Source organism: Chamaea fasciata, unplaced genomic scaffold (assembly GCF_029207755.1).
Source record: "Chamaea fasciata isolate MVZ Bird 193981 ecotype frontalis unplaced genomic scaffold, bChaFas1.0.hap1 SCAF_7, whole genome shotgun sequence".
NCBI classification, from domain to species: domain Eukaryota; kingdom Metazoa; phylum Chordata; class Aves; order Passeriformes; family Sylviidae; genus Chamaea; species Chamaea fasciata.
Window position 1 is genome coordinate 31748737 of NW_027094092.1, and position 12924 is coordinate 31761660.

A 12924-nucleotide genomic window follows, 5' to 3' on the forward strand; every position below is an offset into this window, starting at 1 on the left:
GGGTCCGTGCTCTCCTTGCTGTTGGGCACAAGTTACTGCCCGTGAATCAAACCAGTCCTCGGTCACCAGCAGTCAGCGCACACCCTGGACTTCAGACAGGCCCGGATCTCACCTGACTAAGGTAGTTTTATTTGCAGACGGGGAAGACGAATTAAAATGAAAGGATTTGCTACATTAGGGATGCCAGAGCTAGGCAAGATGCCAAGTTTCTGACTTTCACATTACTTAGCGGTAGCTCGCTCTTTGCTAAGACCGATGTTTGGCTTCCCTTAGTGCCTGAGTGCTTAAGCAGGGGAGTGAATTAGGCCCATTGCAATAATTCACACATTTAGCGACAACTTGTTAAAAACCCAATCACTTCAGTCACAGGGCAAGTGGCCTTAGTGCAGTGGTAGGTGGCAGCGTGAGAGACAAAACGAGTCGGTGTGCAGGAGCCACTGAAATTCAAAGACAATTAATGGGGGAAGGATTACTGGCAAAGAATTAAGCAAATGACATCTAGAGGTGGAGAAGGAGAGGCCTAGGGAATTTGTAGGATTTTTTATTATTCATAAAAATGCTATTATTTTTATTTTATTTGTTTTTAACTAATTGATGTCCTTCCTTCGTGATTCCAAAGAAAAGGTCACCATTCCCACCTCTCAGTATGTTGACAGACTTTGTGCTCTTTTCCATTTTCTTCTCTGAAGCAGTTGTATTGAATTGAAAGGGTCTATTCACGTCTCTCCTGCTCTCTGTCTCCCACTCTGATCTCCAGCCGCAGAGGGGCTGGGGCGCTGCTCTGCGCTGCCCCCTCCCCAGGGGCAGAGCCCAAGCACTTGAGCGGTGCTGGAGGAAGTGCAGTGTGGCTGATCGGAGCTCCTCTCGGTGCCCACGATGGCTCTGCCACTGCAGGCAGGCTGCCTCTCTGCTGTATTTGTCTGGGATGTCATTTACATGCCACTCTGGCATTGCCTTTCCTAGATGATATTTCTGGGCCACAATTGCAGAGCAGGTATGTCCACTTAATGCCTTACTGCATTCAGGCATCTAGCCTGAGTTGGTGATCTGGAGTAGTTCTCACTGACTTAAAGCACCCTATGAAACACTGTAGGAAGCAGCTCCTGGTATAGAAGTTGTGCTCGCTCCTCAAGATCCATATTCCTTTTCTTGCAGTTGAATATCCTATACCATATCTTCTCATCTGGTTTCTTTCTCTTAGCTTAATCCACAGTGTTCCAAGTATGCACTAGCACAAGCAAGACAAGTGTTCAGATTTCTGTGACAGTTGGAAAGTAGAATTACTTCTGCAAGTATTTACTTGCTCATCCACAAAAATACAAAAATAAATTTGGGTACCAACAAGATAAATAATTGCAGCTGTATCTGGACAGAATGAAGGTAGAAATTTGTAAAAAAATATTTTTTAAAGGACATTAAAAAATGTTACATCTCTTTATTTTTTTGAGACTGAGGGAGGCAGGGAGAAAGATGTCTTTTCCCCTCATCATTCTTTCAGGTATCCAGAATAATTTCCAGCTTGGAAGATTTCTTTATTTCTTCTGGAATGTTTAATAAAACATTCTCTGGGTTTGCTCCAAAGCTTCAGCTGTGCTGGTTAGAGCCCAACCAAAGACTAGTTAAAAAAACACCTAGTGTTGAAAGGGAAATACTTCTTCCTCCTACCATACCCAGACTTGAAATTCTGTTGATTCTCATCAAGGTTTCTAATTGGACCTGGAATACTCACAGGGAAATGTTGCTTAATTATTTAGTACTAAAGAGGCCTATAGAAATCTGTGTGGTTTTGTGGTATAGGCATAGGTTTGAGATGAAGACCTTTAATGTCATTGGATGGTAGTTGTATGCACTGTGAATCTGACCGATTACAACTACCTGCTTACTGTTGGGGTTTTTTGGCTTTTTTTTTTTTTTTTAATTTTCTCTCCCATTTCTTGCTGGTATTCACTGTGTGAGTTGTTCTTTGTTTTAATTGAACAGTAAGGATTGTGTAAGCTTAAAAGAAGTGCTGTACTTAATTCTTGCAGAGAAAAATGTTATTGGGCTGAGCTCCTGTCTGCTACTGCTAACTTTGAGTGCTACTCAAAGTATCCTCACTGCCAGGACAGTTGGCACCTTATTAAAAGCCTTTGCAGAGAAGCCAAAACTCACAGGGGCCAGAGCCTCTTCTTGAGCAAATTGGAATAGCTTTTAGTGACTCAGGGAGATATAAATGATCTATGAGAGCTGAGAACCTGGCCCTAATACTCCTAGAAAGCCAGTATGTCTCACTCCTAGACGTGTTCCTCCAGGTCAGAAGTAAGGCAAGCTGTCCAACAGAGAGACAGCGCACGTCTGAACTGCTTTGCTTGATATTCTGAACTCTTCCGGTGAGGAGAGAAAGGAGCTTGGTTTCTCTCACCAACACAGCAGTAGCTTTTCTAGCTGAGCTGCAATGAGTCTAGAACCAAGCACTGACTCAGCTGTTGCTGAGTTTCTGGTGGTGTACACTGCTGTCTTCCTGACTTGATGGATATGATCAGCAGTGTCTCAGAAGTGATTCATGACCTGGGGCTAAAGCCAGATGTTACCTGGTGTGTGTTGTGTGGGCCATGCGTGGAAGTGCCATCGTTATATTCCTGCTGAGGTGTGTGAGCTTTTTATGCTATTTGTGGGAAGAACACTCCTTGTTTTGTCACAGAAAACAACTGATACTCAAAGACTCCAGTTTGCTGTGGATTTTAGTTGTATCCAAAAGTGATGGATATAAACCTTCATCATACACCAGCAAGGAAAATGGCGTTTTGCCTGTTATTTCAAACATAAGTAGACAAACAGTAATAGCTGGCATTAGGTGAGGGAAAGAGATGTGCATGTTGGCTTCAAAATAGTATACTAACACACCAGGCCTGTTATTCTTGTGCAGATACTCTGCTGTTTATTCTATTTCAGATGATTATATGAAAACCCCTCTAATTTAAGTAGCATTGTGCTTCATATCAAGCATTGTAAAGTAGCACCAGAAAAAGCTGAGGTTATTCTGAATTAAATTATCTTAAAATATACTAGAAAATCAAGTTTAAGGCTGTGCTTCACATAGGCAAAATTCTGTTAAATTAAGCAATTTTAATCTTTCTCTTATTTGAGTTTTAGAATTAATGTCTACATGATGGAGGTTGGAAAATATTGTATTTACTGAAAAACCAGTATTTTAGATTTATGTCGACAGAACATCAACTTTTTAATATATAAATTTCCATCAGCTGAGTGAGAGAAAATTAATTAGGGAAAAGTGCTCATTTTGGGGCCGGGGTTTTTTTGAAAATGAAGTAATTTAAGGGTTTTTTTACTTTCAAAATATTGCTTGATCTAGGAATAATTTGAAAATCCTCAGAAATAGGACATTAGAAATCAAAAGAATAAATGAGTTCAAGAGAAAAGCTTTAAGCATCTAAATAATTTAAAAGTCTTGGGTTCTGCTCTGAAAAGTATGGTGTCCTTGAAAAGCTTTCTTGTTCAGCCTATACTGCATGCAGAGTCAGGTTGTGGGCTTGTAATGATGTCCACACCTAGGAGCCATGGTCACCCACCAGCATTCCACTCAGCCATGTGCTGCAGACAGAGAACAAAAAATATGTTTTCTGGCCTCAAAACACCTACATACATAATATGGTCCATATGTGACTATTTTTCAAAAGCTATTTAGAAAAGCTTATTTTATTAGGATGAAGTTTGCTGAACAAATATAAACTTTCATGCCAAATGAAGAAATATCATTTGTCAAGCTAAACTTTTTAAACCCTTTTTCACAATTTTTGGATATATCTGATGTATTTGATGACTATAAAAGAATTTGCCAAGAAAATGGAAGTCATAAAATTCCTCTGCCCTCGTGCATTTGCTTTTCTTTTTCTTTTGTCTCCTGAAGCTGTAGGAGGTGTTTGCTGACATGCTTTGCTTTCAGGGCACTTCTGGAGCAACGTGATACCAGAAGTGACTCAGCTAAGCAAACTGAGTTTGTATGAACATCAGAAGCCCTTACAATATGAAGCTGTAACTGGGAATTATGAAAAGAGGCATCTAAGGAGCCTCTTTTGTGTTATTTACACTTCTCAATGTGTTATTTACATACATATTTTGCTATATGACAGCTATGAAATATAATTTCCAGTTATGCTGCAAAACTGAAAAACTCCCTTCCCAAACCTTACTGCATCCCAACATCTTAGACAGATTTCATACACTTTTAAGACATGAACAGGTATCTCATGCACAGTTCTGGCAAAATAGTCCCTTTTACTTTTTTCTTGCTGTGATGAAAGGCAGCTTGTTGTGTGAGCACCTGTGTTTCAGGGAGTTAACCTGTGGGGGATTCTGTGCAACACCCGTGGAGCCTGGCAGGTAAGGTAGGTACTGGGAAGTCAAGAGATCTATCTAGGCTTTTTTCCTGAATCTGCCACTTACATCTGTGGTGAAACAAAAAAAAAAAAAAAAAAAAAAAAAAAAAAAAAAAAAAAAAAAAAAAAAAAAAGAGTAAGAGGGGTAGGAAAGCTATTTTATTATGTAAGGAGATTTGTAAGGAGTTTATTTTGGTTTGTTTTGTTGGGGGTTGGTTTGGTTTAGGCTTTTTATTCCGTTGCCCTCCTTTCAAAATTGAAATCTTATCTGTTCGTTTTGCTTTTCCTGGCAATAGCTGTGTAAAAACAGAATACCAGATTTTAAAATGTAGCTTTGCAGGAATGAGAGAGCTGAAGCTTTTTTTATTTTTTGTCCGAGACAACAACTTAGAATTTCTGCATTTTATACTTGAAACCCAATAACACAAAAAATGGCTGCTATAGTACAGGAAGGAAAGAACTCTTTTAAACAGTTGTACTGCTGCAGCATCAGTTGCTCCACTTCTCAGAGAGAATACTAATGGAGGTAGGAAGAAACAAAACTCTTCTTCACTGCCATTTTTATTTAGATGGTGTCTCTGTCAAGAAGAGGTATGAGAGAGACAAGTTCACACCTTCCACCTCCCCTTTCATCCTTTACTTTGTTTCAATCACACCACTTTTCTCTTGCCTCCATTTCCTCACCTATAAAACTGCAGTAGGGAACAGAGTTTTCAGAGGAATAATTTTTGTCTAAATCCTTAAGGCTGATTTGGAACCAAACTTCTTGTGAAATAAGCAGTTTATAAGAGGAGTTGAGAGTTTAACTTAATCTGGAAAGATAAAACATACCTTTTTTAACTTCCACATACTTTGTTGTCTATGTGCTTGAATACATCCATTTTGAGATTTCTAAATGGTTTTAATAGGGAAGAAGGCCTTTTAACTTCTGTAATTCTCCCCAGTAAAAAAACCGAAAAGGATATTTCCAGTGAATAAGCCAAGTTTTCACTGTGGTGGACCAAAAAAAAAAAAAAAAAAAAAAAAAAAACAAAAAAAAAAAAAAAAAAAAAAAAGTTTAAAGGCAGACAAAGAATTATTTAACCAATTGTCTTTTCCAGTTGTCTTTTCCAAAAAGAACTGCTGGTTGACTTATATAATATTTTTACTAAATACAAAAATGCAAACTGATAGTCAAGTGCTTTGGTAAGAAAGGTGGATTTGTGCACATACTTCATTTTTTTGCTGAACTTAGATTCAGGCCTGAATCCTGCAGGGGCTTGCCAGATGCTTGATTTTGTTTTCAGTGGAAGCATTCAGACTGTGTTATGTGAAGCACACACAACAATCCAAGAGACTTGAGTCAGGTGAGCTAAAAGACCCAGAAATAATTTATATATACCTCTTTCCTCTGTTAAAAGACTTTTTAGTTAGTGTGCATATTTAAATACTAAACTTTATGGACTTCAGAATTAGAAACACAATAATAATAAAATACAAAAATAGTCTATCTTTTTTTAATCTGCATGATTACAAAAAAAATTTACTCTTTCAAAAATTGCCAAAAAAAATCACTTCTGGGAAACTACACACACAAGCCTAGGGCCAAATCTCTTTTCTTGATATTTCCAACAACTGCTCTGTTTTGCTTCTTCTGTTTCCTTGTCAGAAGGATCCTGTTTAGCTTGTTTGGCTAAGGGCAGTTGGGTATTTATTCACTGATCCCCCATTTCTTGCATTATCTTGAATTCTAATTACAGGTTTTTTATTACTTTACTCTCCAAGCATAGCTACCACAGACATCACTCTTCCATTTCTGTAGAGCTGTTCAGAACCACGAAAGAATTGTCACCTTACATTCTGGGACTAACCACACTGCCCAGCAGTTCTCCACTAGCTGCTTTCATTGACAGTTTGATTGAATGTTTTTTTTTTTCCCCCTCACAAATAACATGTGATCCAAAGTGCCTGGAAAAGTGTTAAGTCACTTGATGTTAGGAGAGATTCTGTAAATAGGACTGGGAGCAGTCCTCTAGGTGTTTGTAATTAATCAGGCTCCAAACACTTGGAGCTTTTGGATGCACTTGTAGAAAGTCTAAAAATGTAAACAGTTTTCTTTCCCCTCCCCAAGAAGTCTAAATGCACTAAAGACGTAAGTAAAGAAGTTAAATTGCCAGCGATCAAATCAATTACACTTCAGATCAGGCTGTTGCAGGGCTTTTTGGTTCTCAACCAGATGGAACTAGACTTCTTGTGAAAGAGGTATTTCTTGTCATGGTTTCAAAATGAACATAGGAATTCGTAGTAAAAAAAAAAAAAAACTTTTTATTTTTTTAAATATACTAGAACACTTAGAGGAAAGACTCCTTGGGAGCTGATGTCACTGAAAGTTATCAGACACAAAAAATTCATCTTAGCCATTTCTTATTCTTCTGATCCGACAAAAGAGAGAACATAAATGAACAGGATATTCTCCTGTGCTGCAAGGCAAAGTAGAAACCCTCTTTTTTAATATAGTAAATTCTTGGATTCAGAGTTTATGGGTTCTTTTGGCTGTGCCTTTTTTATAAGCTGAAGTATTTACATTAAGATAGCTATGATGTAAAAACATACAGGAGACAAAGTACAGTGTTTTTTATCTTGATGTAATTAGTATTTGAGATAAATCCAGATGAGGGCACAGGCTATCTGGAGGCAGAAAGCATTTTTTATCCTGTAGAGGTAGGACAGCTTGTTTAGAAAGCCTCTCTGCATTAGAAGGGGAGGTGACTGCTGTAATCAGGTGTAACAAAACCACCTTCCCAGGTGAAAAAAACCCACCATAACCAAAAGTGATTTGTTTCTAATTTAGAGAAGTACTTTGTAAAACCAGGTACTTTTATGGTCTAGTCTTTTCAATCCCAGGTGAAAAAAACCCACCATAACCAATTGTGATTTGTTTCTAAATTAGAGAAGTACTTTGTAAAACTAGGTACTTTTATGGTTTAGTCTTTTCAATCAAATTATTTGTTTGATCTGGAGTCCAGATCCCTCTTGCTTTGAGTACACTGCCACCAGCTTATATAAAAGCTTTTAAAACCCCCTCAGTGCTTGGAGGTGCGTATTTTAATAGGGCAAATTCCACCTGAAACCACCTTGAAGAGAATTGCTCATGCCGGTGTGGTTAAAAAACATTGTGCCTTAACTTCAGTGCTGAAAATGCCTATAATATGACACATCTTGGTATGAGGAGATGCCATGTTAGCAACACTAACAGGGTCCTGTAGGCTCACTGGAGTTCTTGGTCAGCAAATCTCATACATTACAATGATTGCTAGATTAAATTTGTCACTGGAATGCTAGTAGTGAGTAAGGAAGTGGAGTTTTTAAATGCTTCCTTTTCAACAGATGCAAAATGATCCAAAGATATTTTTAAAGTTACTAGAACAAAGAATGCACAGTCCAGCACATGAACTCTTGCTAGTTTCCAAGTCTTGCTAAATGTAACATTCTTCCAAGAATTTGGGTAGCAGCTAAATACAGCTAACTTTCCTGAAAAAAAACCCCAATACATAAAAAGTGAATGAAAGGAGGCTGGTGGTGTTTCAGGAATCAGAAAAGAAAAGGTGATGGTGTCTGTCTGCTCACTGAAGGGGTTCAAACCAGCACCTCCAGAGGTGCAGCCTCTTAGCCATGAGGCTGCAGCCTGTTTGTGTGAGACCTGCACTTCCCGTGCTGTCCAACAATTCTGAAAACAATTAAATCAAGACAAGGAGCCAAAATTAGCCATCTACTCAGGAGGATGGGGGTGGGAGGTTGGCTTGGTTTTGACATCTCTCAGACTACTCTTGTGTTTTTATCAGGTGTCTGCCTAGCCACCCAAACACTCCTTGAGGACTAGCTAGAGCCCAGTTACCCTGTCCTTCCTTGTGTTCAGCCTGTCATTTGAACCACTAGGTGACAAATTTGTGTTTATTCTTGATCGCCTTCTGTGGTGTCATTAGAGCTTTGGTTCTTTTGCCATAACTCTTACAGACATTTTTTTTGTTTTTTAATTAAACTGTCTATGTCTGCTGTGGTATTCTGTGCAATGCCTGGTCCTGTAGACATGTGTGAGATGAGCAGTAGCCAGGCTTGCTCCCTCAGGGAATATAGGGGAAGAATTGCCAAGTTTGTGGATTCAGGCTGGGTTTAGGACTGAGATAGATGGTAGAGCTGTGCAGGTTCATCGAGTCTCAAACAGTCCTAGGCATGTATAGGAGTTCAGGCACCTGAAGTACATGATTACAGAATAGCTGTGTGTAGCCATTAGCTGCCTGAGGAAATCAGGAAAGAGAGGCAAGGTTTGAGGAGCATGTGCTTGGGCTTTGGTATTTGCATTGGACACAAGTCCAACTGTGGCTACTTGGGCCTTTACTGGAGCCAGCACTGAACTTCTTTGCAACTGTTCACCCATCTTTTAATTGGAAACTATTATGTTTTGTAAACTTCCAGATCAAGAACCTCCCAATGCACAACAAAATAGACAGAAAGTGCTTTTTACAAGCAGCTGAGATTTTAGGATAGGTTTATGAGGGCCTTATCTTCAACTTTGTGGATAGTTCTTGTTCTTTTAAAGGCTTATAGGTTGCTGCTGAGAACGTAAAAACACAGCAGAAAATAATCAATCTGGTTAGAAATTAGGAAATAGCCTCAACTACTAGTTGATGTATTTTTAACTGAAAGAAATGTATGTCATTATGGCACATACTGCTTGCCTGCTGGATAACTTCTCACTCAAGAGAGTCCCTGAAAAGAAGTCTTCCAAGGCACCATAACTTCAAAGCAGTAACCACCAGAAAGGCTGCAGCAAAGCTGGAGACACTGTGGGATTAGCAGGATGAAGCTTCTGATGCTATAAAGAATCAGAAGCAGGACATACTTTTCTGCTTTTTTAGCTGTGCACACAGAAGTTACACACACATGCAGAGTCCTGTATCAGCTCAGTCACAGGGTTTGGGAATTCAACCAATAGTCAGTCAGGGTCTGTGCATGAACTGTGACAGCCATGCATATGTGTTCTAACAATGACTTTTAAAGAATTTACTTAAATTTTTTTTTTTTTTTGGTCATTTGATCAATGGTTTATGCAGCATTAAAAATAAGTTTCTTCAATTGCTGTAAGACAGCTTTCAGGCCCATAAATCTTTACAGCCCATAAAACTTTTTGGAATCAAAGTTTTGCAATTCTCTTAGTCACTGTTTGCAGCATTGTTTAAGAAAGGAAAAAAAAAACCCTCAATGGTGAATTATGAGTGCTTCTCTGGATGGCCTAACCTGCTCTTTCATGAGTCTGTTTTGTTCATTTAGAAGTATAAAATGTCACAGTGTGGTATTTTGTATTTCCAGTGTAGAAAGGTGTTCTCTACTGAGTTGAGGAATCAGAACCACATTTCCCCATACAGGCTATCCCACTTGAATTTCAGCCACTTTTAGAGAATTTTAGGGCATTAGAGTATAGATGTTGCACTGAAAGAACTGTTAGGTTTTTGATTTTGTGTTTTTGGTTGTTTGTTTTGTTTTGTTGTTTTTGTGGGTGTGGTGGGTTTTTTTTGTTGTTGTTGTTTTGTTTGTTTTTTTTGTTTCTCAGAATAAAGAATTAGTTAAAAGATGTTTGAATTCAGCACCAAAGCTATATTCACCTTCTGTGATCTAGCAAAAAAGCCCAGACCCAAAAATCCCTGTCATCCGTAAGGGAGATCTTTAGTGGTTCCCAGGAAAGTAACATTGTCATATGGTGTTTAGGTTCAGAACACAGATCTGGAGTAAAAAGAGTCAGTCTTTGTACATTTAATGGTCTCTAGCTGAATGACACTGGTTAGGGAAGGAGGGAAAGTTTGAGACTACTTACGAGTAGCACATTATTTTTTTTTCTGTGCTTCCTCCTTTGCCTCAGTTTTCCTTAAAATTCAGCCACTGACTCCCACCACTGCTTTTCTTGGAGAACAGAGTAGGATGAAGAAACACAGTGATTAAATGTAAAAGACAACCATGCATTGCATTAAAAGCTGCGTTCCGTGTGTTTTGGTAACAGGAACTACAGAAGAAAATTAAAAAGAGGTGATTCAGGTCTACCTAATCTTTAAAGTCTGAAACCATTCTCAATTCCCACCATCTCTACCTCTGCTGCCCCACATACAAAAACAGACCTCATTAATAAAATGGGATTTTTTTAAAGCTCTTTTAGTTCCAGTTGATAATGCTAGTGCCATGACACTCATATTTAATGTTTGTTCTGCTCCCATATGTTGGACACATGGTTAGCAGCTCTCCCAACCATCAGGATTCATGTAATCACAGCAAAGCAGTCATCATAAATAAAGCAAACATGACAACTGAAACTACATTATTTCCTTCTCATGGTAAACTAGGATGATTAACTGGAGCTCAATGCTATTCTTCACCTAACAGCAAAAGCCTTCAGCATGGTAGACCTAGACCACGAGGATACTTGGAAAATGGTTCATTTGACCTTTTCATTCTCTTGTATTTGAAAATCTTGGCTTAGTTCCCAATCCTATGGTAGTCAGACAAAGTCATGAGTTATAGGTATCTTCATGATGGCAATTCCACATCCTTTGCTTACAACTGTTTTTAGTCTTCATATAGTTTGCATGTAAGCAGGTCACTGTCAGTGGCTGAGCCCTTCAAGGGAACTTGTTCTTTACTCATGGTTGGAATCTGCCACTGACCCTAGGCATGACAAACTGGCAGACCTTTCAAGAGATACAGTAATTCTTTATTTACAAAGTACACTTCTTCTTTGAGACAATTCCTGAATATGATTCTTTTTTAAAGAGTATTGAAGGTAATTGCATCAAACAAAACGGAACTTTTAAGTGTATGCATATGTATCCATATGGCAGTGGAGTCAATGTGTTCTGTTGGGGTTTTGTTGTTGCCGTCTTTTCTTTAGGGCATATCCCATTGCTATCCTATTTGTATCAAGCATGGCAGTCAGTTCCATTAGCCTGAAATGTTGGATTCTGGTGTCTCAAAATTGGGAGATAATGTCCTCTCCCTGACAGCCTTGATAGCTTCTGGCTTGGATGGAGAGGTACCTTAAATCCTACAGACAGTGACACTTGGCTAAGGAGTGTACATACTCATCTCCTTTGTGGATCACGTGGAACTGTCCTTTCCTTGGACATCTTAAATTTTGTGGGATTGTGGTAGCATCCTCTGAATCTCCCTTACCTTGCCTTTCTCCTTCCATAAATCTGTGATTTCAAAAAACTGAAAAGTTGCCTTTAATGTCTTTGTCCTACAGATCCAGGTATTGTCTATTTGCATCAAAACATAAAAATTATATCACATTACAAGTGATAGAGGATTACAGATGAGGTGAGAACTGGTTTAATGAGTTTACCAGCAAACAGGCCAGAAGATTCCAAGTTTGTTTTGGGTTGATGGTGTTACGGGCTTTTTCCAAAAAATTTAAATGTTAAATAAGGTTTTTTTCATGTACACCATGAAAATGAAAACAAAGCCTTTTTAACACTTCCTCAGACCTACTGTTTAGATGCCTGATTTGAAGGCAAGTCTCCTCTTCATTGTGAAAAAGCTACTTGTCTTCTTCCCTAACTACTGACATTTGGAAACAAAGGGGCTTGAGTGTTACTTTCAAAAGCCAAAAACCTAACTGCCTTGGTAGTCATCTTTCTGCCTGTGCCCTTCCTCAGTTTAACAGGTAAGACAGGCTTCATCACATTTTGATAAAATAAGCTTCAGCTCAGCTTTACTTGCAGTCCTCTACGTGACTCTCAGGACTCTGACATCAGAGAACTAGTACCCAGCTTCTTTGGATGGCTCTTGAGTTGCTGCATGGATAGCATCATGGTTTTATTGTGTTTGGTGAATGCCAATGTGCCAGTAATTAGAAGCATATCACTGTTTCCCCTCCTTAGCAATTCACTAAGCATTTTTATGTGACTTTCTTCTGTGGGTTAACATCTTTGTATTTTTTACTAATGAGTTTATTATCAGACTGTGCTATGTTTTAAAAAGTGTATTAATGTGTGTGTGTATATGCACATGCACCCTCAGAGTAAGTTTTGTGTCACAAATCAAATACTCTCACCAGTTAGACAGTGCTTTTTTAAAACTAGAGTCATAAATATTTCTTCACCAGACAAACCCAATGTTTCAGGACAATGCAGTTTATTTTGTATAGCTTCCTTCAAGCACATTGTGTCTCTAATGAATTAGAGGTAATTAACACACTTGCAAATTTTAAAATACTATGAAAGGTTTTAATTTGATGAAAATTCTAAACAACAGGATCAGTATACATGCTCCTTAATTCACATGCATCATAAAGGTAAAAGGGCAATTACACCTGTGTAGCTATTTACATTTTTGTAAATACTGGTTTGGTGAACTCTGAGTGAGGAGGGAGAGTCGGTATCTTTGTTCATTGATTCTGAAAGACCAGCACCGTGATTATTCTGTTTAAAAAACTAAATATATATGATTTGACTGTTGGAACAGTAGGAGGGACAAGGCTTTTTGCTTGGTTTTTTTCTATTTTTTTTTTTAATCAATATGGAAC

General features: G+C 38.4%; 1 long non-coding RNA gene across 1 annotated transcript in view; it reads left to right on the forward strand.

Annotated features, from left to right (window-relative positions):
* LOC136292514 (uncharacterized) overlaps nt 1–12924 on the forward strand; it is a 17537-nt gene continuing 4613 nt past the window's right edge. Inside the window, exon 1 of the long non-coding RNA XR_010721912.1 lies at nt 1–121. This is a non-coding gene — a long non-coding RNA (uncharacterized lncRNA). The remainder of the gene's footprint in view (nt 122–12924) is intronic.